This window comes from Ptychodera flava, chromosome 15 (assembly GCF_041260155.1).
Source record: "Ptychodera flava strain L36383 chromosome 15, AS_Pfla_20210202, whole genome shotgun sequence".
In the NCBI taxonomy this organism is placed as follows: Eukaryota; Metazoa; Hemichordata; class Enteropneusta; family Ptychoderidae; genus Ptychodera; species Ptychodera flava.
In genome coordinates, this window is record NC_091942.1 from 32,407,990 (window position 1) to 32,432,079 (window position 24,090).

The following is a 24,090-nucleotide window of genomic DNA, read 5'->3' on the forward strand; positions in this document are numbered from 1 at the left end:
AAAAACTGGTTATAGAGTTACACCACTGTCCGATTCACATACCGCGATCTCTCCCCTTTCCAGAAATCTACAGTAACGTGATTGCTATATTCCTAGTGAAGTGATATAATATCATTATGAAATCTCTGCTCTCATTCGCGTTCAGATATTCCTGACAATCTTTACCTTTTTTCTCAGGAGCGAGTAGAAAAAATGTTCACCGTTCCCAGAATCCGGTGATGAGCTTCTCCTCAGCCCTCCCCGACCGAAATTAAATTGTTCCACCCTAGCCACGGAGAGTATTGAATTGAAAATGCAACTAGTATAGCGTCATGGAAACCAAAGTAAACAAAAGTTATGAAACCCGTACAACGTACGGACTCTACCATTAGATCTTTGAAGGGGTGGGTAATATGGGAAAATCTGCAGAGAGAAAATTTCTTCAAATATTTGCAGACCAGCTAATTTTACAGAAAAGAAATATTCAAGTGACTGGTAGCTGAAAATATTTGATATTTGGGAAGCAAAAATATATTTACTTATAACCACAAATCGAACAAATTTTCAGACATTTTCTTACAGAATCTTAGACTGCTCCGACTGTAATTTTTTGCGCCTTCTGGTGTACCTATGCGACGGATGAACGAAAGTGTTCAGATTAACCGTACTTTTCTCCTTATGGTATATTAACATGGGGTTTTGTTGGGGAGACTGTGTGGGTACGTACTTTTATCTAGTCCTGCAAGATGGAGCGAGAAGGCCACTGTTATTATAACATCCTTCAAGCTACCTTTCTCCAAATACATCTATGTATGTCTAGTAGGGCTAATTTATTTCTCCATTGAATAAACTGAACGAAAAAAGTTCAACAAAAATTGTCGGGTTTTTTTTTGAGTGAGTGAAGTGAACGCTTCGCCAATGGTGATAGCGCAAACTAGTGTGATAGCGAAACTTTGGCGAGATAATTAGTGTACAGGTACCCCAATTAAGTCGATTTACCTGGAACGGAACAATCCATTCAATGATCGGACGTAAATGAAGGCCAAACAACCAGCGAGCTCATCAGCCTGTTTAGCTATTATGACCTAATATTATTTCAATACTTTACACTGCATTTTATATCCTAAAAGTCGGCTACTCAGAGTCTCACGCAGCGAGTGAGCGTTTTGTTTGCTTATCAATATAATGTGAATGGAAGACCCGGATATCAAGTGTTACGTGTGATCTCCCGCGCTCTGAGTTAGCGACCGTTACTACGTCAAATATTTGGCCAGAGGTTTTTATAGGTCACTAGATTACCTAACGATTGACCACTCCCAATTACGAATCGAGTATGATAGGAACAAATTAGCCTCAGCGAAGAAAAAAATATGAATGGTGTCAGCACAAGCAAAATTACACAAATCTTGCACGGGCACATGTTTAACCATTTGAGAGCTGTAATTTTCCCACCAAAATTTTGGTACAAAATTTTACCAATTTTATGAATTTTCCCGTATTTTTTTGAAAATTTTGGACTACAGCACCGTACATTGACATCACTTTTTATTGGCTGCTGTTTTTGATCAAAATTTTGGGAAAAATCAAAAACAATGTGGATCTGGAAAAAATTGGCTGGGTTATAATTACACGTGTGAAGGAGACCAAAATTGACTTTAGCGTTCAAAGGGTTAAAAATACTGTTTTATTATTTGGTGTCACTATGGATGTAAAAAAGAGACATCCATGGTGTAAAATTTGGTCTCACCGCATTTTAGTCAGAGTAGCGCTGACAAAATAACTGATAGGCCACATGCGCCAGACTGTATGATGAACTTCAGAGGACAAAACATTGCCCACTGAAAGTCAATTATTTCTCTTAATCGTCCGATGCCTCAATTAAGGATAATTATGCTTTCAGTGATACACTTTTATAATGAGGGTGAAATTGGCTTCACTTTGTCTGCCTTCCATAAGCTGTTTAATTACGGCGGCCATGCAGTGTGGCATACGAAGGCCTATGGGAATCGTCGTCCCTTATAGGATCACACTGATAAATCACTCAGTGCTCGCAGTTTTCAGGTTGTCGCTGTAACTTGGTATTGGATGATATTAATAAAAGGTTGGGAAGTTTTATTCTCGTTGACCGACATAAAGACTCTTCGAGATTTTCCGATGACCTGGAATAGATATAGCGCGTGAAGAGTAGCAGTAGTACGACTTTCACTTAGAGTCGAACAAAATCGACCGATATGGAACCATTCGTCACAACCATATAATTTTGTAAATCTAATGTTTGCTGTCAAAAACATCTGCAGGCTTAATTACAAACCTTAAGCTTATATTTTAATGGAACCCTCATGAACTTTCTTTAATGTGTATTTTCAACACAAACATGAGGCCTTTACCAACTTATAAGTATCCTGTCTGGCATGTATGTAGGCCTAAAGACGCGCAAACTTTCAGACGTAGTCACGGGAGACAGTATTCGTAACAGTATACAGACATCAATAATACAAGCATAAATTCAGACCCCTACATACACACCTGTATACGGCGAAATGTATACAGACAAGGCCAGCTGCAATACCTTGGCGAATTCATGTCAAAATTTAAGCACCCCATGTTATGGTATGAATGCGCCTCGAAAGTGAAAGACTTAAACTTTTGCTCAAACTTTCCTGAATGAAACTTTCAGCCATTATCTTACCAAATGAACAATAAAAATCGGAGGTCACCGTGCAAAGTTTGGAACAAGGAAAAAAAATTACCCAACATTTTGCAATATTTGAAAATCAAAATGGCCTCCATTCCTGTGTTAACGCTAGGGGGATTGCAAGTTAGATTTTCTAAAAACTCGGCCAGTGAAAGTGTTTCTAACCCCAAGAGCTTTAAAATAAGCCCCTGCAAGTGGTAGATTAGAAAAGAATTGTAGAAATTTGAGAGTCTGACTATCTGTCCCCAAGGCGCTTTCTACCTTATGCGATCCTATGCCGTCTTAGCTAATACACATTGGGTCTGTTACAAACATGGATTTTTGATGTGATTTGTAAAATATACTGTTCAACAACGATTTACTTTTTGGGAATTTATGAAACTGGTCATTTAAAGGCGCTTCTTCCGCTCTCCTGTACTTTCATTTTCTTATCTTACCATTCTATTTAATCAAAAAACGATTGGAACTAATTTGGGATAATTGGATGGTGAAGTAATGTCGATTTAATTTACAAATGTAATCTCATCTGCTTTTCTTATTACCTTACACACTTGTCTTTATGAGTAATTTGTAATATTGCAATATTCAGCTATATGGCACCTAACACTTTTGAGAAATTTGAAAAATACGAAAATCCAGTCATCCAAAATTAGTTCAAATCGTGTTTCAATTGGTTTTCGCTCAAGGATTTCAATGTTTTACTATCACTCTCATTGACGAGCAGGTTGTTCGGGCTAACAATCTCCTACACTGTCCCCAGCAAGCCAATGATTTGTCAAGAAGTCAAGCCACTCCTGGTTCGAGTTTTCTCTTGTGTTTTCGGTTCTCTTCGACAGTGCAAAAGGAAAATGTTTTGTCGAACGATAAGTAATTCACGGCAAAATCATACAGATATAGTCAACCGTTGTCTGATAGTTTACAAATATCTGTTCTTAGGTTGCTCCGTACCGGGTAATCTTCGTACACATTTGAATTCTACATCAACTTCACCATGTCAGTTTTACGGTCATTCTATATTTTAGCATTTACATTTTGCGTCGCCAATAAAGATCGACAATGAAATATGCAATTTTTTATCAGATTTCGTATTTGTATATAGTGCCCATACGGCGATTGACTTACGTGTCCCTGACAGAGGACTCTTGAAGTGACACAGATACAACTTTTGATAATATTTTTGTTCAATAAAACAATGCAGTTTCTTATCCTTTTGCCGACATTAAACAGAAATACGTATAGTCGTAGTCTTGCAAGGACAACGATGGTGTAAAGCACATTTTCTTGTTGACATGATACTAAAATGTGGCTATCACCAATAACACGGTACAGTACACAGATACAGTCTTTACTTACAAGTTAAAGACTATAAAGAGCAATGCGACGTGCTTTGGGGCGCTCCACGGAATCTGGACTTTACAGACAGCAATCGTGAATGGAGTAAAGTATAGGTAAAGTTACAGCTTATGGACTTTTAAGTGATGTACAGCATAGTTCATAGGCGGTCCTATTAAACAAATAACTAATAGGCCGCCAGATATAATAATTTTGAAAATTATCGTTTTATTCAAGCTCTGATTCTAAATATCGATCGCCTTTCCCACCTTTTATAACAGCGACAAGGTCTCTTTTGAACGGCGATTGGTAATATAATTGTAACATGATTGAACAGGTAACTTTCCATGCGTCACTCAGACCTATCAAGACATGATTTATGAGAAAAATAAGCGCCAGTTCATCTATCAGTGCCTTTGGGTGTGAGAATATGATCACCCTATAGATCTTGTGAAAAGAGATTTAATGATATTGTGGACAAGAGGATGTAAATTCTACCGACGAAATTTGGCCGAGCAGAACCTCGGAGATTCTAAATTCTGTCTGAAAAAAATCAAAGAATGGCATCGTCATTTTTTCCGTCAAATTTTTGACGAAAACTCTGTGTTTCAAGGAATGTGTATAATCCATATACATATAAACCAGACTACAAACTTCAATCCACACTATTGACTGCCACATCGAACCTGCTACACACCATTGGTGTTGCTTTAATCATGGATGTAAAAAATAGATCCTGATCGCGGCAACCATGCCACAACTTCAAAGACCAGCGTAGACAAAGAAATAACAATAGGTGTGAAAGGGATTATAGGGCTGTCCTGTATAATGTTAGGGCTCGAGTTTGCACATGTATTTTCAAATCACTTAATACCCTCCAAGTCGTGCACTTTTATGTTAGTGTCATGTTTCTATATAATTTGTACCGGTTACTGTAAATCTCCATTCTAGTAATTCACCAAATTTCAACATTTCACCACTTGGGCTTGACATGGAGGTGGTACTTCCTACTACCTCCATGGGCTTGAATTCCCACGATTTACCGGAGGTGAAATTCTTCAAAATTGGCGGCAAATTCCATTTTCAATTCTCTTCTGTTTAAAGGCGCCCTTCTCAATCCCAGGTTCTCGCATTAGCAAATGTGTGAATAGCTCATTAACAGTTTGTCATTCTTTTGTTTTCCACTGAATATTTTATCAAGTACATAATATTTATTTTAGATAAATCTGATAATTGAGTTGGGGCTTTAAATTCAATGGCATTCCAGGCAACCGCGTGTCTGTTGAATTCCTATGATTATGCATGATGTCTCACGCAAGGTTGGACAATAGAAAGACAATGTAGTCGAACTTTTATCAGCACTGTAGCTGTTAAGTATCGCTTTTCATACTTTCACAGCTTGGATTTAAAACAATGGTGTTGTGACATGTCTCATGCATACTACATGTTAATCATTGTGACACGAGCGTTGGCAAGTTTTCTTGTCGACAAAGTATTGTAAATTTGAGAGTCAGACTTTGGGGGCCTTGGAGTGAGCATATCTCCAGGCTCTCGGAGCTAAGAGTTGCCCCAGGCAGCCATAAGGCTGACCTTGGGAAATAAAGTTTCGAGCGCAACGTTAATTCCTGTGTCGCCTGATCGATGTATTTACTCCATCTACGCGTACTGTGGTCTGAAGTTCCCCTAAATCCTGATTTCGGAACAGCATGAACACTTCTTTACAATATAATATTAGCCTTATATTTCAAAATCATAGAAAATTAATATACGTCGCTTATACGAGAGTGTACATTTCCGAGATTTTGTAGGCATGAAAAGGTTAAGTAAACGCTAAAGCCGTCGGAACTGCAGTCAAAGGTTGTATGAGACCCATACAACCAACAGCAACACTGTATCCATGGTAATGTTGGACAATAGAAAGACAATGTAGTCGAACTTTTCACAGCTTGGATTTAAGACTATGGTGTTGTTACATGTCTCATGCATACTACATGTTAATCATCGTGACACTAGCGTTGGCAAGTTTTCTTGTCGACAAAGTATTGTAAATTGGAGAGTCAGACTTGGGGGCCTTGGAGTGAGCATATCTCGAGGCTCTCGCAGCTAAGAGTTGCCCCAGGCAGCCATCAGGCTGACCTGGGGAAATAAAGTTTCGAGCGCATGATTCCCCGAAAACGAAGAAAACGAAGCCTCTCACAGCAAAGCTGAATGGAATTTCCCGATAGAACTGCGAGAAGCGAGTCGCTCCCGGACACCTGAGTGAAATTCCCCGGATGACATAAAGGATAGACAATGCAGAATTCAGACCGAAAAAAATTACAGAAGAAGATGGTATTTACAGAGGCAAGCTGAATCTTTCAACCCAAGGAAACTAACGAAGAGCACGTCAAGGTAGATCAACCATGAGAAGATAACAGTATTAACATTTTGAAGGGTGAGCAGATTCGAGATTTGTCTAAGTTGATCAAGAGAACTGTGTATGATCGTTGGAACTGCATGCGTGTTTTGTCTGCGAACTGAATTTGAAAATTGTTCGAGGGGTTTTGTGGTCAAATAGTTAGTATAGTAGACTCGCTTTAATTCCAAATATTGGTATTGTTCAACAGAGAAATCTAATTATTTATACTCGTTTGTCTCATCTACGCGGGTTGGTTTGGGGGTTGGGAGTGTTTTTTTTTATTAAGTGAAGATAATTATAGAGCTACGAGAATTACCGACGCTGCAGTGCTACGCGTAAGACGTCTCCGATACGAAGGGTTGGGGGTTGGAGAGTTGAATAGTTAGTTTAAAAATTTGAACATCGTCAATATGGTATAATCGAGATTGTTCTAGAAACGGATCTCTCTGGGAGAAACTTTTGATCACAAACATAACTGCGGACATTGCTCGATACAGCTTGTATACATCTGCTATCAAAAGCACTGCAACACATACATTATTCGATCATTTTCAAAGAACGATGTCATATTTCTAATTACCAAAAAAAAAAATTGTACTTTCCACTTGATGTTCTTCTGAAATTCTGTATTTTCCTTGTGTATTTTGTGTAAACGTAATATTTTTGTATTCTATCTATATTTGAGACACCTTTTTCAAGGCTTGAGGACAAGCCTTTGTGGGAGAAAGAACGATGTCATGTTTCTATAATTTGTATCGGTTACTGTAAATCTTCATTCTAGTAATTCGCCAAATTTCAACATTTCGCCACTTGGGCTTGAATTCTCACGATTTACCGGAGGTGTAATTCTTCAAAATTGGCAGCAAATTACATTTTCAAGTCTCTTTTGTTTAAATTCGATGGCAGCGCCATTCCAGGCACCCGCGTGTCTCGTGAATTCCTGTAATTTTTCATGAAATGTCTGACGCAAGTTTGGACAATAGAAAAACAATGGTCCAACTTTTATCAGAACTGTAGCTGTCTAGTATCGCTTTTCATATTTTCACAGCTTGGATTTAAAACAATGGTGTTGTGACATGTCTCATGCATACTACGTATTAATCATTGTGAAACTATAGCGTTGGCAAGTTTTCTTGTCGACAAAGTATTGTAAAATTGAGAGTCGGACTTTGGGGGCCTTGGAGTGAGCATATCTCCAGGCTCTCGGAGCTAAGAGTTGCCCCAGGCAGCCATCAGACTGACCTGGGGAAATAAAGTTTCGAGCGCAACGTTAATTCCTGTGTCGCCAGTTACTCCACCTACGCGTACTGTGGTCAGAAGTTCCCCTTTAATCCTGTCAGAACAGCAAGAACATTTTCATTACTATTTGATAGTAATATGTTGTTTGATGAAAGTTAAAACATGTCTGTTATAATCTACATCGTATAATTTACATGTTGCAGCTATGATGATGAGGTGCATCTAGATATCGTGCACGAAATACATTGTTTGTAAACAAGAAACTCGCACAGGCGCAGTTCCGACGACTGTTTCCCTTTAGGGAGCGTTCAGTTTTTACGGCCGGGGGGGGGCCTGCAAAATCTTGTCGCCGGTGTTCAAAAAAAGATAGACCCCCCCTGCATTTTTCGTGAAAAAAAGATGACCCCCCCTTTGTCAGACGAAAAAAATTGATGACCCCCCCCCCCCCCCCGCTTAAAAATAACTAAAACCCATATGTCAAATTTACCCGCATGGTTTGGATTTGAACTCCGGTACGCGGCGCACTTTATTCGTGTAGCAGAGATGCCAGTGCACAAACTTCTCAGCCACATCCATTGAAACGTCTGTTAATTAGGACGACTGTAAGGCAATTTTTAACTTCATTTCCATAGACAACTCATGTCCATGGACATTGTATAAAGTGAACTTTATTGGAGTGGTTCGCCAAAGGCAGCCCTCCGGTTAAGAGGGTCATGGGCCATTACGTAAAGTCAACTTTATTCTAGTGGGCCACCAAAGGTGGCCTGCCGGTAAAGAGGGTCGATCATGGCTATTGCATAAAGTAGACTTTACTGGACAGGGCCGCTGAAGGCGCACGGCCATTAAGATTGCTGTGGGGTATTACATAAAGTCAATTTATTGGAGTGGGCCGCCGCAGGCGGCCCACCGGTAAAGAGGGTCGATCATGGCCATTGCATGAAGTAAACCTAATTGGAGTGGGCCGCCAAAGGCGTCTGCCCGTTAAGAGGGTCATGGGTAAAACATAATGTATATTTATTGTAGTGGGCCGCCGAAGGCGGCCCGCCGGTAAAGAGGGTCGATCATGGCAATGGCATAAAGTGAACTTTATTGTTGGTATTATGTTTTTGAAAATGTGGTGACCCCCCCTTTCCTACCAGTGAAAAAGTGATGACCCCCCCTTTGCGGATTCCAAAATTTTGATGACCCCCCCCTGGATTTTGCCGGCCCCCCCGGCCGTAAAAACTGAACGGTACCTTAATGATCATCAAAAGTTTGTCAGCAATCCAGTGTTCAATAATATGCTTTGAGGTGGAATGCGCTTTGGGAACTTTTACAATTCTTTTCTAATCCACCGCTTGTGGGGGATCATTTTAAAGCTCTTGGTGTAAGAAAACTTTTTATCGTCTTAGTTTTTCCAAAATCGAAAATTTAATTTTTTTCCATAGAATTAACACAGGGATGACGGCCATTTTGAATTTCAAATATCAGTAAATCTTGGGTAATTTGTTTCTCTAGTACCAAAATTTGCTAGGTGACCCCTGATTTTTATTCTTGATTTTGAAAGAGAATACTAACGTAAAAACACAGTATGGGAAATTTCCTATCGGCCTTTGTTTTCATAAAAGTAGCATTGAAAATAACAAGTAATAGAATTTCTGAATAGCATATATCCCGTTAACACAGACAAAGTTTCGCCACCACTACACCGACGTAACTTTTACTTCCGTGTTATAAAAGCAGTTTGAAAGCTTTAGTTCGAACAGGTTTACAGCGGAAATTTGAGGCACTGCATAATCAAATTGCCAGAATTATAATGAAAAAAACTATTGTCATCCATGCGAAGATTATTAGGCGTACAGGACGTCCAGAGTGTAATACAAAATATTATTAGGCTAAGAGTGGCAAACTTTACATTTATTCGACCTTTTGTTTTAGAACATCAGCACTCTCTCTGAAGATTGGGACAGGTCGTTTGAACAAGACTCCAAGACCAGACACTATGTGAATTGTGTAGCTTGCAGGCAGTAGAGGATGAGTCCCGTTGTCTTATTACTCATATCTCCGAAGTATGATTACTTGAGAGATAAATAAATTTCTTCCTATTTTAACTTTCCTGTAATGTAAAAATTCAATATACTCATTTTATCTCAAATTAATGTCACATTGAGGAAACAGAGTAAATATATTTTTGGAGCAACAAAAAGTTGGAGAGAGCGTATACCATAAACATACCAACAGTATCACAAACCTTTTTTCTTTTTTCCAGATTCTTTCGCAAACGCTTAGGCTATGCATTTTGTACATAAGGGTTTTTTTTGATATAATTACTGCATTTGACCTGTTGACTAGCGATCTGTATACAACATTTCTGTTACTGTTTGTACATATTGGTCGGAGGTTAAAAGTACTGAAAATAAATCGAATTGAAATTGAGTTTGTAAGATCAGAGTGTTCTGATCTTATGTGTATATTTCAGAATTCAGTCGATGCCTTTGAAGATGACGTATATACGTCGAAGGAAATGGCCATGAATACCTATCGAGGCACGGAAAATACAGCAATGAATACAAAGACACAATGTGATCTATCAACGGTCCCTTTATACGCCATGAAAAGTCTCTCAGTGACCACTAGTTGAGACTCTCAGCATCACTCACAGCTGAAGCAATAACCAAATAAAAATTATAGCAATAAGAAGCCAAGTAAAGTGACGTAAATATTTTCAGAATGTTGCGTTCCAAAACAGCCGTAAGGTTTGGGAGAATTTTCACGAAGATCTTTACAGTTAGTATACTACACAGTCCCTCCGCTTGATGACATACACCTCAAAATATTTCTATTATTATCCGGGACACCGGCTGAAAACAGTGCCACTCCTTTTCTCAATTCGATATGATCTTTGTACTCAGTGTCCTGTCGCTGATCATGACGATCGAAATTTTGATGATGAGATGGACAGTGAAAACGACGTGAATGCAATGGCATGATAATAGTATACCAGTCTTTTTTTCGCGGAAAAGCACACAACCTCTCACCTTTGTCTTGAACGTGTCTTTCTCAACCAATAACGTTATTACGACGCCGGAAAACTAATATATATATATATATATATATATATATATATATATATATATATATATATATATATATATATATATATATATATATATATATATATATATACGTATTTTATTCACTCTCTGTAAATAATATCGATGGCGAAACTACCTTAAAGCTATAAAAATGCGGATGCGCAGTGAAATGTTCCGACTGATTCTTGATGTCGAACAACTAACAACTTAATATAACTTAAACTGATTAAACAAATCACATGATCCATGACGAGACCGCAAAAATAGTGACCAAGTCATCAGTTATTAGTCCCCACGGACACCGTCCGGGGGGACTTATAGGTTTGGTCATGTCCGTGCGTCCGTGTGTGTGTGCGTGCGTGCGTCTGTGCGTCCGTCCGTTCACGCAGATATCTCATAGACGCCTGGAGCGATTTTGTTCAAACTTGGTTCAAGGATAGTACCCTACCTCATACAGATGCACGTCGATTTGTTTCACAATGCGATCAAATTTGGCCATGTTAGAGGACTTTTTAGTTTTCACCTCCATAGACCCCCATGTATAAGGCAGTCCATAGACTCCCATGTATAAGCACAGGCGACCCATAAAGTATTACTGAGATTTTCACACTAGTTTTCACCTCCATAGACCCCCATGTATAAGGCAGTCCATAGACTCCCATGTATAAGCACAGGCGACCCATAAAGTATTACTGAGATTTTCACACTAGTTTTCACCTCCATAGACCCCCATGTATAAGGCAGTCCATAGACTCCCATGTATAAGCACAGGCGACCCATAAAGTATTACTGAGATTTTCACACTGTTTTCTCTATCATTTTCTCTCCTTTCTTCATGCTCTTACTGATCGGAGTAAATAAAATAAATGGTTTATTAGTCCCCACGGACACCGTCCGGGGGGACTTATAGGTTTGGTCATGTCCGTGCGTCCGTCCGTGCGTCCGTCCGTGCGTCCGTCCGTTCACGCAGATATCTCAGAGACGCCTGGAGCGATTTCGTTCAAACTTGGTACAAGGATAGTACCATACCTCATACAGATGCACCTCGATTTGTTTCACAATGCAATCAAATTTGACCGTGGTAGAGGACTTTTTAGTTTTCACCTCCATAAACTTCCATGTATAAGGCAGACAGACTCCCATGTATAAGGCAGACCATAGACTCCCATGTATAAGGCAGTCCATAGACTCCCATGTATAAGGCAGTACATAGGCTCCCATGTATAAGGCCAAGATAAATAAAAATTTAGTTTCTCATCGTATTCATATTGCAAAAAGGATGCAGTGACACAGTTTTTAGTCCCCACAGATAAAGTCCAGGGGGCTCATAGATTGGGTCATGTCAGTCCGTGAGTCCATCCGTTCACGCAGATATCTCAGACACTTTGACAAAATGTCATGTGACCTTGGTGACCTTTGACCTCGAATATACATATTTGTCCATAACTCAGTAACCACAAGTGGTAAACCTTTCATATATGGTATGATGGGACACCCAATGACGCCACATATTGTACCTCATTAATTATGTGCATATCTAATTTTGAGCGAGCCAATAGAGCTAGAGGTCTGATTTTTGGTATATATGGATAACTTAGCAATACAATTTTTTTGACAAAATGTCACGTGACCTTGGTGACCTTTAACCTCAAATATACATATTTGTCCATAACTCAGTAATCACTAATGCTACACCCTTCATATTTTGTATGATGGGACACCTTATGACACCACATATTGTACCTCATTAATTATGTGCATATCTAATTTTGAGCGAGCCAATAGAGCCAGAGGTCTGATTTTTGGTATGTAGGGATAACTTAGCAATACAATTTTTTTGACAAAATGTCAAGTGATCTCAATGACCTTTGACCTCAAATATACATATTTGTGCATAACTCAGTAACCTCAAGTGCTACACTCTTCATATTTGGTATGATGGGACACTTTATGACGCCACATATTGTACCTCATTAATTATGCGCATATGTAATTTTGAGCGAGCCAAAAGACCTAGAGGTCTGATTTTTGGTATATAGGGATAACTTAGCAATACAATTATTTTGACAAAATGTCACGTGACCTCGGTGACCTTTGACCTCAAATATACATATTTGTCCATAACTCAGTAACCACAAGTGCTACACCCTTCATATATGGTATGATGGGACACCTTATGACACCACATATTGTACCTCATTAATTATGTGCATTTCTAATTTTGAGCGAGCCAATAGAGCCAGAGGTCTGATTTTTGGTATGTAGGGATAACTTAGCAATACAATTTTTTTGACAAAATGTCAAGTGATCTCAATGACCTTTGACCTCAAATATACATATTTGTGCATAACTCAGTAACCTCAAGTGCTACACTCTTCATATTTGGTATGATGGGACACTTTATGACGCCACATATTGTACCTCATTAATTATGCGCATATGTAATTTTGAGCGAGCCAAAAGACCTAGAGGTCTGATTTTTGGTATATAGGGATAACTTAGCAATACAATTATTTTGACAAAATGTCACGTGACCTTGGTGACCTTTGACCTCAAATATACATATTTGTCCATAACTCAGTAACCACAAGTGCTACACCCTTCATATATGGTATGATGGGACACCTTATGACGCCACATATTGTACCTCATTAATTATGTGCATATCTAATTTTGAGCGAGCCAATAGAGCTAGAGGTCTGATTTTTGGTATGTAGGGATAACTTAGCAATACAATTTTTTTGACAAAATGTCACGTGACCTCGGTGACCTTTGACCCCAAATATACATATTTGTCCAAAACTCAGGAACCACAAGTGCTACACCCTTCATATTTGGTATGATGGGACACCTTATGACGCCACATATTGTACCTCATTCATTATGTGCATATCTAATTTTGCACAAGCCAATAGAGGTAAATGTATGATTTTTAGTATATAGGGATAGACTATAGGATAGAAATTTTTTGACAAAATGTCATGTGACCTCGATAGCTTTTTACCTAAAATACACGATTATGTCAATAAATAAGTAACCACAAGTGCTATGTCCTTTATATTTAGTAGGATGGGAGACCTTATGACAACACATGCTTTACCTCGTTAATTATGCCCATATATAATTGTGGGCAAGCCAATAGAGCTAGAGGTCTGAATTTTGGCATATATGGATTAATTAGCAATACAATGTTTTTTTTCAAAATGTCACGTGACCTTGATGACCTTTGACCTTGAATATGCATATATATGCATAACTCAGTAATCACAAGTTCTTTACGCTTCAATTTTGATAGGATAATAGACCTTAAGATGTCACATCTTGTACCTCATTTATTATGCACATATGTATTTCTTGGCTGGCCAATACAGCTAGAGGTTTGATCTTTTTTCCCGATTTAGAACCATAACTTAGACATGCCTCTTGTTTCAAATTGGGAACAATGACATAGACCTATGTGTCCATAGATCTGAACATATACACTTTAGTGATACTTCTTAATGACCTCATTTCCCTGCCCCCTCAAGACTAATACTCCTATTACAAGTGGGGACTATGTCATTGTCAATGACTTGTTCACTACTAAAAGGATGGTAATAGATACTGCTGGTACTGTCATCAGTTGTATGCATCAAGCTGTTTTTCAACTCTCACGGGATTCGCACTTTGGGGAAGAAAGTTTTGTGTTTTCACTTCTATTAAAATTAGAGTTTTCCAAAACATTTCTCTGGCTCGTTCTTCCAAGCTGATTTCTAATGGACAGGCCATTTCTACAAAAAATTACCTGTACGTTGTTTTTCCTGTTGTCATCGTCGTCGTTTTTGATTTTTGTTCGTTTGTTTTTTGGGTTTTTTTTCACGACATTTTCAAATTGGGAACAATGACATAGACCTATGTGTCCATAGATCTGAACATATACACTTTAGTGATACTTCTTAATGACCTCATTTCCCTGCCCCCTCAAGACTAATACTCCTATTACAAGTGGGGACTATGTCATTGTCAATGACTTGTTCACTACTAAAAGGATGGTAATAGATACTGCTGGTACTGTCATCAGTTGTATGCGTCAAGCTCCTTTTCAACTCTCACGGGATTCGCACTTTGGGGAAGAAAGTTTTGTGTTTTCACTTCTATTAAAATTAGAGTTTTCCAAAACATTTCTCTGGCTCGTTCTTCCAAGCTGATTTCTAATGGACAGGCCATTTCTACAAAAAATTACCTGTACGTTGTTTTTCCTGTTGTCATCGTCGTCGTTTTTGATTTTTGTTCGTTTGTTTTTTGGGTTTTTTTTCACGACATTTTCGCAATATTTTGTATGATATTGCCATGGAAATTGTTGCTGTCACAGCCAATGACCGTTAGCGGTAAATGGGGAAGATATATAACAGCCATTAAATATTTCAGACCCATTGCTGTCGTCTGTTATGTGTCTTGATACCAGTATAATTCGATTTCACCAGTGGAGTTTCCATTTTGATCCACGCTGTTCACGTGCACATATCAAATCTATGACAATTTTATTACCTCCACGGTCGGTGATGCGGCCGCCATCTTGGGTCAATGAACTTACCAGTTTTACAAGAAAGGGCCTTCACCTCACAGGTGTTATGTGGACTGGGCTGGGTAGTTTGTGAAAGTGTAGTTAATGCTGTGAGTTCATGCTACGGTCCGAAGTTCTGATACGTAGCCTTACCACCTGCGTATCAGAACGTCGGAACGTTGTATAAACTCACACTCAGCATAAACTACACTTTTACAAACTACTCAGTCGACATAACACCTGTGCTTCACCTTTTCTCAGTTTCCTGAATGGATCGCCGCTGACGAACCACGGAGTTTAGCTCCGGTTGGCGGCCAGAATGCGTAAGCGGTGTTGTGCGCGATGCTGTGGCGGAACAGTCAGGGGTCATCGACACAGAGTTGTACCTGAAATATATAACTGGGCACTTTTTCCAAACCTCCGATAGTAAAAATTACACTTATTACACATTTATCGATAAATGGTTAGATCATCACCGTGTATTTTCTCAATTGAACTTGGCATTCTATTTGCATTATTTAAAATGTGCGTTCACTCGATCAACTTCAATATTTTACACGTAATGATCTTTAACAACACGTTTTCGGGGCGTTTCAATATTCGTTTTATAAATAATGACTTCCACAGCCGCGGTCATTTACGGAAGACTGTTAGAAACAATACAGATACATGGTTAGAACACAGAGATACGGCATTCAATCCGTGGCAAAACGCGTCCAAAGGTTTTCCTTTGATCTCGTTTTCAAATGTAAAACGGAATAAAGACACTTTTTTATGTTTTTCATTAAAAGGTCATCAAAAGATAACTGGTCTTAAGCCCGTTTTCATTAGGTTGTTACTCATTCCAAAAAATTTATAACATAATTAGTGTACCCCTCTCACCAAATGGGGGTCTAATTGCGTCCATTCGTTTCATCGTGACTGCCTGTTATGTACTTAAAGCACTAGACACTCCAAACAAAAATGTTCGAGTGTCTATGCCAAGGGAAAAGAAAACATGAAAATGTGGTGTTTTTGTGTTTTCATTTTCAAATAATTTTTTCTCTTTCAGTGTTAAAGTATGCGTGTTCTATCCAAAGTACATGAACTGACGCACATTTAATTACTTAGGTTTGCTACAATGTAACAATTATTTGCCGAACTTGTTATATTTGTCCAAAGTTTGTTTACGCAGACATTGAGCTTCTTAAAATTGAGTTCCCGCCAAATTGAAAAACAATAAGCACTGTTTCCAACAGATTGCAAAAGGTGGTACGATGGATGGGGTTGACCCAAGATGCAACTTGTAGCGCCAGGCATGAAAAATAGCCTTTTCTATCGAAGATTTTGTCTCAATTGGCCGAGGGAATGTAGCAAACTCTAAAATTCTGATGATAAAATGTCCGGAACTGACGCCGCATGGGACTGACAATAATTAAAACTCGTCAAGTAGACGCGCCTACATAGAGAGGCAGCTTGACTGTGTTCGATAACTTTGCTCAAAGTCGTACAGTTTGATAATTCAGTTTGGCATGTACCAAGCCAGCCCAAGGCGGAGGCCTACCGGTACTCTTTCGCCATGGTTCGTTCAATTTGTGTCCATCGTGTAGCTTCCCCAGCGTTGGTAACGTTCGTTTGTTGATAATGAAAAGTGGTCGGATTTTAGCACTTCCAAAAGTTCTGTTTGGGGACAGGGGGTGAGGTCAAATGCTAAAACCCCCAGCCCAATTTACCATGCACTTTTTAAAAATTAAAACTTCAAGTTTGGAGTCGCGGATAGGCATTATAAGCCAACTGGCTGACAACAGTGAAATAAATATGCCAATAAAAACTCAACACCGGGCGGATGCACTATTTTGCGGGCTGCAATCCATTTTTGATATATTTTGTCGTTTGTGTAAAATGGTGAATACTATATTTACGTGTTTTTTTGCGAAAAAAAACGCCCCAAACAATTAGAACAATGACTTTATTCGAATATGGTAACACACCGCGCCACCAACGTCAGCAGCCAGCCACTTCCTATCCAACCGTACCGTAATTTTTTTGCCGCGTTGAGCAAATTAGTTGTTTGCCGAAATGTCTAGAAATACCCCTGGAAGTTACCACTTTAAGGAGCACCCTGCATACGTTTGCACCCCAGATTAGTTCGAGAACATTTTCAAAAGATACATCGAAAGTGTCATTTGGCGCAAGCTCAAATTATGAGGGGGGACTTAAAAAGGTCATAACCTTTAAGTCAGGTGAACTTGAAAGGCAATAGGAATAAATTATTTATCACGCATCCATTCGCAAGGATCATTTAAGGTTTTCGAGGAAGGTGTGAAGTTTTCATTTGAACAAGACATTAGTGCTTAGCTTTAACGAGGTTAAAGGCACAGTAACTGTAACTTTAGATGATTATTTCACTATTTTTTGTCCTGTTCAACAACTTCTATTTCTTGTTTAGGCTAAAACATGACCAAGTGCCAAGTATAGAGGTTCTCAACAAAGTATGTATGCTTGTACAGTGCCATGTTATTGTTGATATTTGACTTTTAGTCCGGACTAAAAGTTAGTTGTCAACAATAATATTGCTTGTAATGCATATATTGACCGTGGTGACAAGGTGAATCCTTGGAACATTAACATCATGTAGGGAGTAGAAGACACTGTAGGTAACACACAGAACAAAAATACTGGATATATTTTCAAAAGTTACAGCTACTGTGCCTTTAAAACATACCAAACAGTAGACAATTGCTGTTGAACCTGTGTTTACCACTTACAACGTACACGTACCTTTGAAGAGCGGACGCAAAACAAAGAATTTACTGGTAAACACATTATTCAGGTTTTTTTACTTATACCCGAACTATTCAACATGTCATTTTACACACGCTCACACACACACACACACACACACACACGCGCGCGTGTCGGTCGTGACAATTCTACTTCAGCACATTTCAACTCAAGACGCAGGCTTGCTGCAATGGATTCTCTATTCACATATCGGAAGCGCTATTTTGCGGGCTGCAATCTCTTGTTTTTTCTTTTTAAATTAAATTGCCTGCAAAAACGGCGCACATACGTTTGTGTTTTTACGGGAAAACTGCCCAACATAATAGAACATCGACGTTATTATGATGTGGTAACATGCCTCCAACCAATTTAACACGCTAATCGTTGTTTTTCGCACTGATCTGATCTAAGCTGTTTGCGAAATGTCGCACTCTGCAGTGAACAATAGACACCCTGTACTTGTTAATTAGATTGCTACATTGTTGCAAACTGAATGGTTTTTATGCTTGATACATTGAACCTTGGGCGTACAACAGAGAGAGACTGAATCTCATACAGTACATGAACAGTGGGCGGAACGTCCTATATACACCGCAAAATGACGTTTTCATTTGAAAAGCATTGAAAGGAAAAATAAAAAAGTGCCACTTTTTTGTTTTTCCCCTAGGCATAGCCACTTGAAAATCTTTGCTTCAAGTGTCTAGTACTTTTATTGGTAGTCACGATAAAACGAATGGACGCAATTAGACCCCCGTTTGGCGAGAGGAGTACCCTTATTTTGTAATTAATTTTTCGGAATGCGTAGCAACGTAACGAAAACGGGCTTAAAGACAAGTTAGCGTTTTATCACGTTTTAACATAAAACAGAAAAGGTGTCTTTATCCCTTTTTACATTTAAAAGCGAGGCCAAATGAAAAGCATTGGACGCGTTTTGCCACGGATTGCATTCGAACTGTTTTAAAATATTTTTAAAACCGCCTAAACTTTCAGAAAAAGGATCTATGTCATTGTAGCCGTCTCTGAATTCTACGAACACAATTGACTCTACCGAATGGCACATGAGACAAAGGAGTATGCCGAGATTAAAACATTGGTACTTGAAGACCAAATAGGAAGTTAAAGCAGTTACTTTGCATTTATGCATTTGTATAAAAAGTATATTATCAAAAATAGTCCTTTTTTGTTCGTTAAAACGAGACTCGTAAAACTGTCGCAGTTTGAGTGATAGAGATTTGATTGCTGAGATTTATTTTGTTAATGACTTGTACTTTGCAGAGAAAGGACATCTAAAGTAAATCATGGGCAGAGTAAATGTACAATCTGAGTAAAGACAATTGTGATCTGTTCATGTTAGATATGTTTATTTAATCTCCATACCATTTAACTCGAAATGTTTACCTCAGCGTACGTTTCCCTTGTATTCTGTCATGTTGACAGTGTCCCAATGAAAGTAAAAAGTAACTCTTTCTGAAAGTAAAACAAACTTGAATGCTTATCACAATATTCAACTGGGATATATAGTATCGGAGAGGTTTTTGGGTTTGACATGTGGTGTGGATTTCACGATGAAGACATGATGTTTTGACTTACGTTAATACTGAGATGGTATTTATAGATTTTACGTTGTCAGGATCTAAAGTTGACCCTTTTCCTTTAATATTTTGTATCAGAAGAAACGAACAGACATCGGAAAAAAGACGTCATACAATAACTGTCTAAATATGCGTTTGTGCAGACACCTAGGACATGCTTTTTCATGTACAGTTTTAAAAATAATTCTCATTACCATGGAGGTAGGAAGACTACCTCCCTGTCATTACCGACATCGCGGTCATTACCGACATGACTCAGAACATAGTCTGTGGAGTTACCATCAGACCATGCAGAGGAAAAATGGGAAAATATGCCATAATTTCCTTATTTTGAGCATGGTCGAAAAATATTATTTTTTATTTTAGGATAATGTTTATTTTCAACAACAGCGTTTTATAATAACTTATCATCGTACACACCTTTTACATAACAAAAAAAAACCTGTTGAAAGCTGGTCACAGTGATATTTGTATAGGTATTGTTTGGTTTTCTGTGTTTGCGTAAGCTTAGAAACGTTTGTTGACCCATTTCATTTTTTAAGATTTTCCCCCCAGATTTACACTGGAATCGATGAGTTACCATCAACTATTCTTTTCGTTTACAGAATGCCAACACTTCAGAATAAACTCCAACAACAGAGATATTCTGATGTATCGTCCAACATACAACTAGAAGACATTTTTTTCTTTACCGTTACATTGAAAACCACTTCAGTGCAGTTGAAGTCTTTCATGCAAAATAGTAGAAAAAATGTTGTTGTTGTTGTTGTTGTTGTTGTTGTTGTTGTTGTAAATTGAGGAACAAAGGACCGCCAAGCCCATACAGGTCGTACGTACGTAAAACCTAACTAACAATTCAAGCTCAATGCAAAGAATAAAATTTATTCACATTTTTCACACGGTGCAGACTATCTTTGTGGGGAAGTCTCTTGTTGTTGATTGAAACTAAACACTCAACATGCTGGTGATATTATTACCTAATGGTAGCTTTATTAAGATTGGACAGTATGTGTGTTCAACAAATTCATGTCTTGGTGAGCAAACATCGACACCTTACATAAGGGTAAAATATAGTCACTTCCATTTACTTGAACCTGAATAAGTAAATATTTCACTGTCGCAAACATTAATACCTACTCTTGGCTGTTTGCTAAAGAATTAATTGGTTTGAAAGCGAATGTCTTCTGCAAACAGAGTGGAAGGCTGGCATGGGGATTGAATGTTTCAAGAAAACAATGCGCGCGGCGTTGATAATTTCGCCCGTTACATGACGGAGTCATCCCGATTTCCATGACCCCGTCGACCCTACACTCCTCAAACAACTAAAGCTTTAGTAAATTTGAGCAGTAGAAGTCTTATTGACATAGGGTGTGACGGTGAGATTTCAATGAGTTAAAGTGTAACTTAGAAAGGAGACGTCTGCCGCGACAAGAGCATCTACATGAAGACAGTGTCCATGTGAATGAAAAATATGCACGTGGCTGCTTGTGCCTTCTTGTTACTTAAAGTTTACTGTAAAGTCGGTGTAACCATAGAGAAACATAGATGTCTACGTTACTCTGTGGTGTAACATAGTCTGTTTTTCTATCTTATTTTTATTGTGAGTACACCATTGTAAATATGACAGTTACAAAAGTTAACATTTGCAAAAATATTGAACCATTTGCAGGATTCGCTGAATCCCATATTCAGTCGCGCTATATATATATATATATATATATATAATATTATATATATATATATATATATATATATATATATATATATATATATATATATATATATATATAATCATCCCCATGGTAATTTTCTCTGTTTGACGTCATCGTATACGAGTGTTTTTCCCGGAGCTGTACGACTTCAAGCCGAATATATATATATATATATATATATATATATATATATATATATATATTATAATATATATATATATATATATATATATATATATATATCTTCGTGTATATATATATATATATATATATATATATATATATATATATATATATATCTCTTCGGTGAGACGAAAACAATACACTGGTTTGAACAAATAGAAAGGTACTTTACAATTTCAAAAACTGATTTAAATTTTATAAATACTTACAGAATCGATAGGGTAATATATTTCAAGCCATTTAGATTTTCCAAACCTTGCCAAAATAAAAAAAAAATACCAAAAGACGCTTTTCAAGAAAAAGAAAATATGGCAGCCTCGTATAGAAGAGAAGTCGACAATGATTATACATCGAGGAAACTCTGAAGTCATACCCGACTAATAGGAAGCGTTCACTTATTATAGCCGGGAGGGGACAAGTTTGTGTGTGTGTGTGTGTGTGTGTGTGTGTGTGTGTGTGTGTGTGTGTGTGTGTGTGTAAAATTTGTGAAACCCCAACTCGCACAAATAATGATGACTTCCTTCTATAGAATCAGTAGAATATTATGAAAATCAATGACTCCCACCCCTTGCTGGAGTACATTTGTAATGAACAGTATCTGGCTTTGCATCATAGGCAGTGTATATATCTTTAAACTAATTTAAATCTGGAATTACATTCAATGACCATTACGGTACAATTATACACTTTGTGTGGATGATAACACCAGTATTAAGATTTTTTACTCCAAAACTCTGCTCTACTCCAAGATTTATTATTTATTAGATTCAACAGATTCCCCGTCACTCAGTCAACTTGTCTGCCGGGGACCTGTCATTCAATTCTACTGCCACAATTTACGACAAACTTAAGTAACAAACCTTTATAATCTTCCAAAGGCAAGATTTATTTCGACAAATATTATTTGCATTCTAACTATTGATATTTCAACATAAGGCCATTTAAAGAAAATTCTTTGTTTGCCGGACTTGGATTTTTGAAAAACCTACCAGCCAGATAGGGAAAAAACAAGCGCAGACAAAAAACACAGGTGTATTAACATAAGCTCAACTTTATTTGGTTTCTTTTGGAAAAAATAATATTTTTATTTGTAATAGTGTTAACATTGTGTTCGTTTTCTTTATTTTCTCTGAAAACCTACCAGCACGTGGACGGCAAACAAAGAATTTACATACAGCGCCCAATGTAAAAAGATGGGAAAATGTCATTGTTGTCTAGAAAAAGAATTATACAAGTTTCGCTAAGCTTTTCTCATTCCATTGTTCTCTACAATAAAAATTATGAAATTTTTACCAAGCTTTTTTTTTCAAGCAATTGATTTCTAGACTTTAAAGAAAATTACGAAAATTTCGCTAAGCTTTTGTTCCTCTAAGTTGACAAATTCTGAAGAGGTTTGAAACTAATCGATTGTCTCAAGTGAGTAGATGTCACTTTTTTCTGCAAAGAAGGGGAAACATGTGCTTAAAATATGTATTTCCCCTGAACAACCACCGACGTCGTGACTCCCTTATTATGGTATGATGGTAACCACATACATTGAATTACATTGAATTGAATTACAAGGAAGATTGAATACGGAATCATTGAATGAAGGTAAAAAACAACTTGCTACGGTGTATGAAAAATAAGTACTTTGTTAATCTTGACCTCGCCTTGAAAATGTATAAATTTATAAAGATAGGAAATAGATTAGGTGTGACATCGCCTTGAAAGTTTGTGTGAATTTATACAGGCAGGACTGCATCACCTTCAAAGTATTGATAAATTTCAAAGATAACAAACACAAGCACTGAAATTTGACAGGATGCGGGCCGTAGGAAATTTACAATTTTGCAGTTCATTCTGGCGCAGTCAAATGCTTGGTAACCGACACACACCTCCAATTTCGGGAAAGCACAAAACAAACAAAGTATAAAAAATAGGTGACCTCCCGCCTTTGACACCACCCCCCCCCCCCCCCCCCCCCCCGAAGAAACCAACCAGTCCCAAATGGACACGCATGTATGTAATTTTGGACTTAACTTTTGAGCAGAAAATACTAATTTTATTTTCTACATCATCAAAATCCATGTGTCCCATTTACACCGGGACAAAAGACAAATTACAACTGTCCTACCTTTAAACCCCTACAAAGTTAACAATGTGTTCTTGACTTTGACTTGAACAAAATGCGACCAATGTTTCATCAGCTCATTCCATTCGTATTCTTCAAGTCAGCTACAAATACTTCGATACATTAAAAGTAATATGGTCAGTTTTTATGAAAATGATGTGTCGTTGTGCGCGTGCCTTCAAAGTTTATGTGAGGCACTCAATCTTTCATTGCTTCTCTCTTCCCTGGGCTTTCGCCTGTCGGATGATGTACGGAATGAAATGAATAAATAAAAGTAAATAGGTAAAACGTTTGTAAAGTAATACCAGACTTACACGGTGACCGTAGATAAGTATCTTCCGATACCATGGCAGCTGTTAAGCCATTTCTTTTCGCTTGTCGAGATGACTTTAAAAAAACATTTTTGAAAAAAAAGTCATCGTTGATGACACAGTCCCCACTTGTTAATGGGTACTTTGATTATACAG

General features: G+C 37.9%; 1 protein-coding gene across 1 annotated transcript in view; it reads left to right on the plus strand.

Annotated features, from left to right (window-relative positions):
* Positions 1–5,468: 5,468 nt before the first annotated feature.
* The window catches only part of LOC139151919 (uncharacterized), a 47,236-nt gene continuing 28,614 nt past the window's right edge, over positions 5,469–24,090 (plus strand). The window contains exon 1 of the mRNA XM_070724970.1: positions 5,469–6,440. The gene's annotated coding sequence lies outside the window, so the exon portion shown is untranslated. The remainder of the gene's footprint in view (positions 6,441–24,090) is intronic.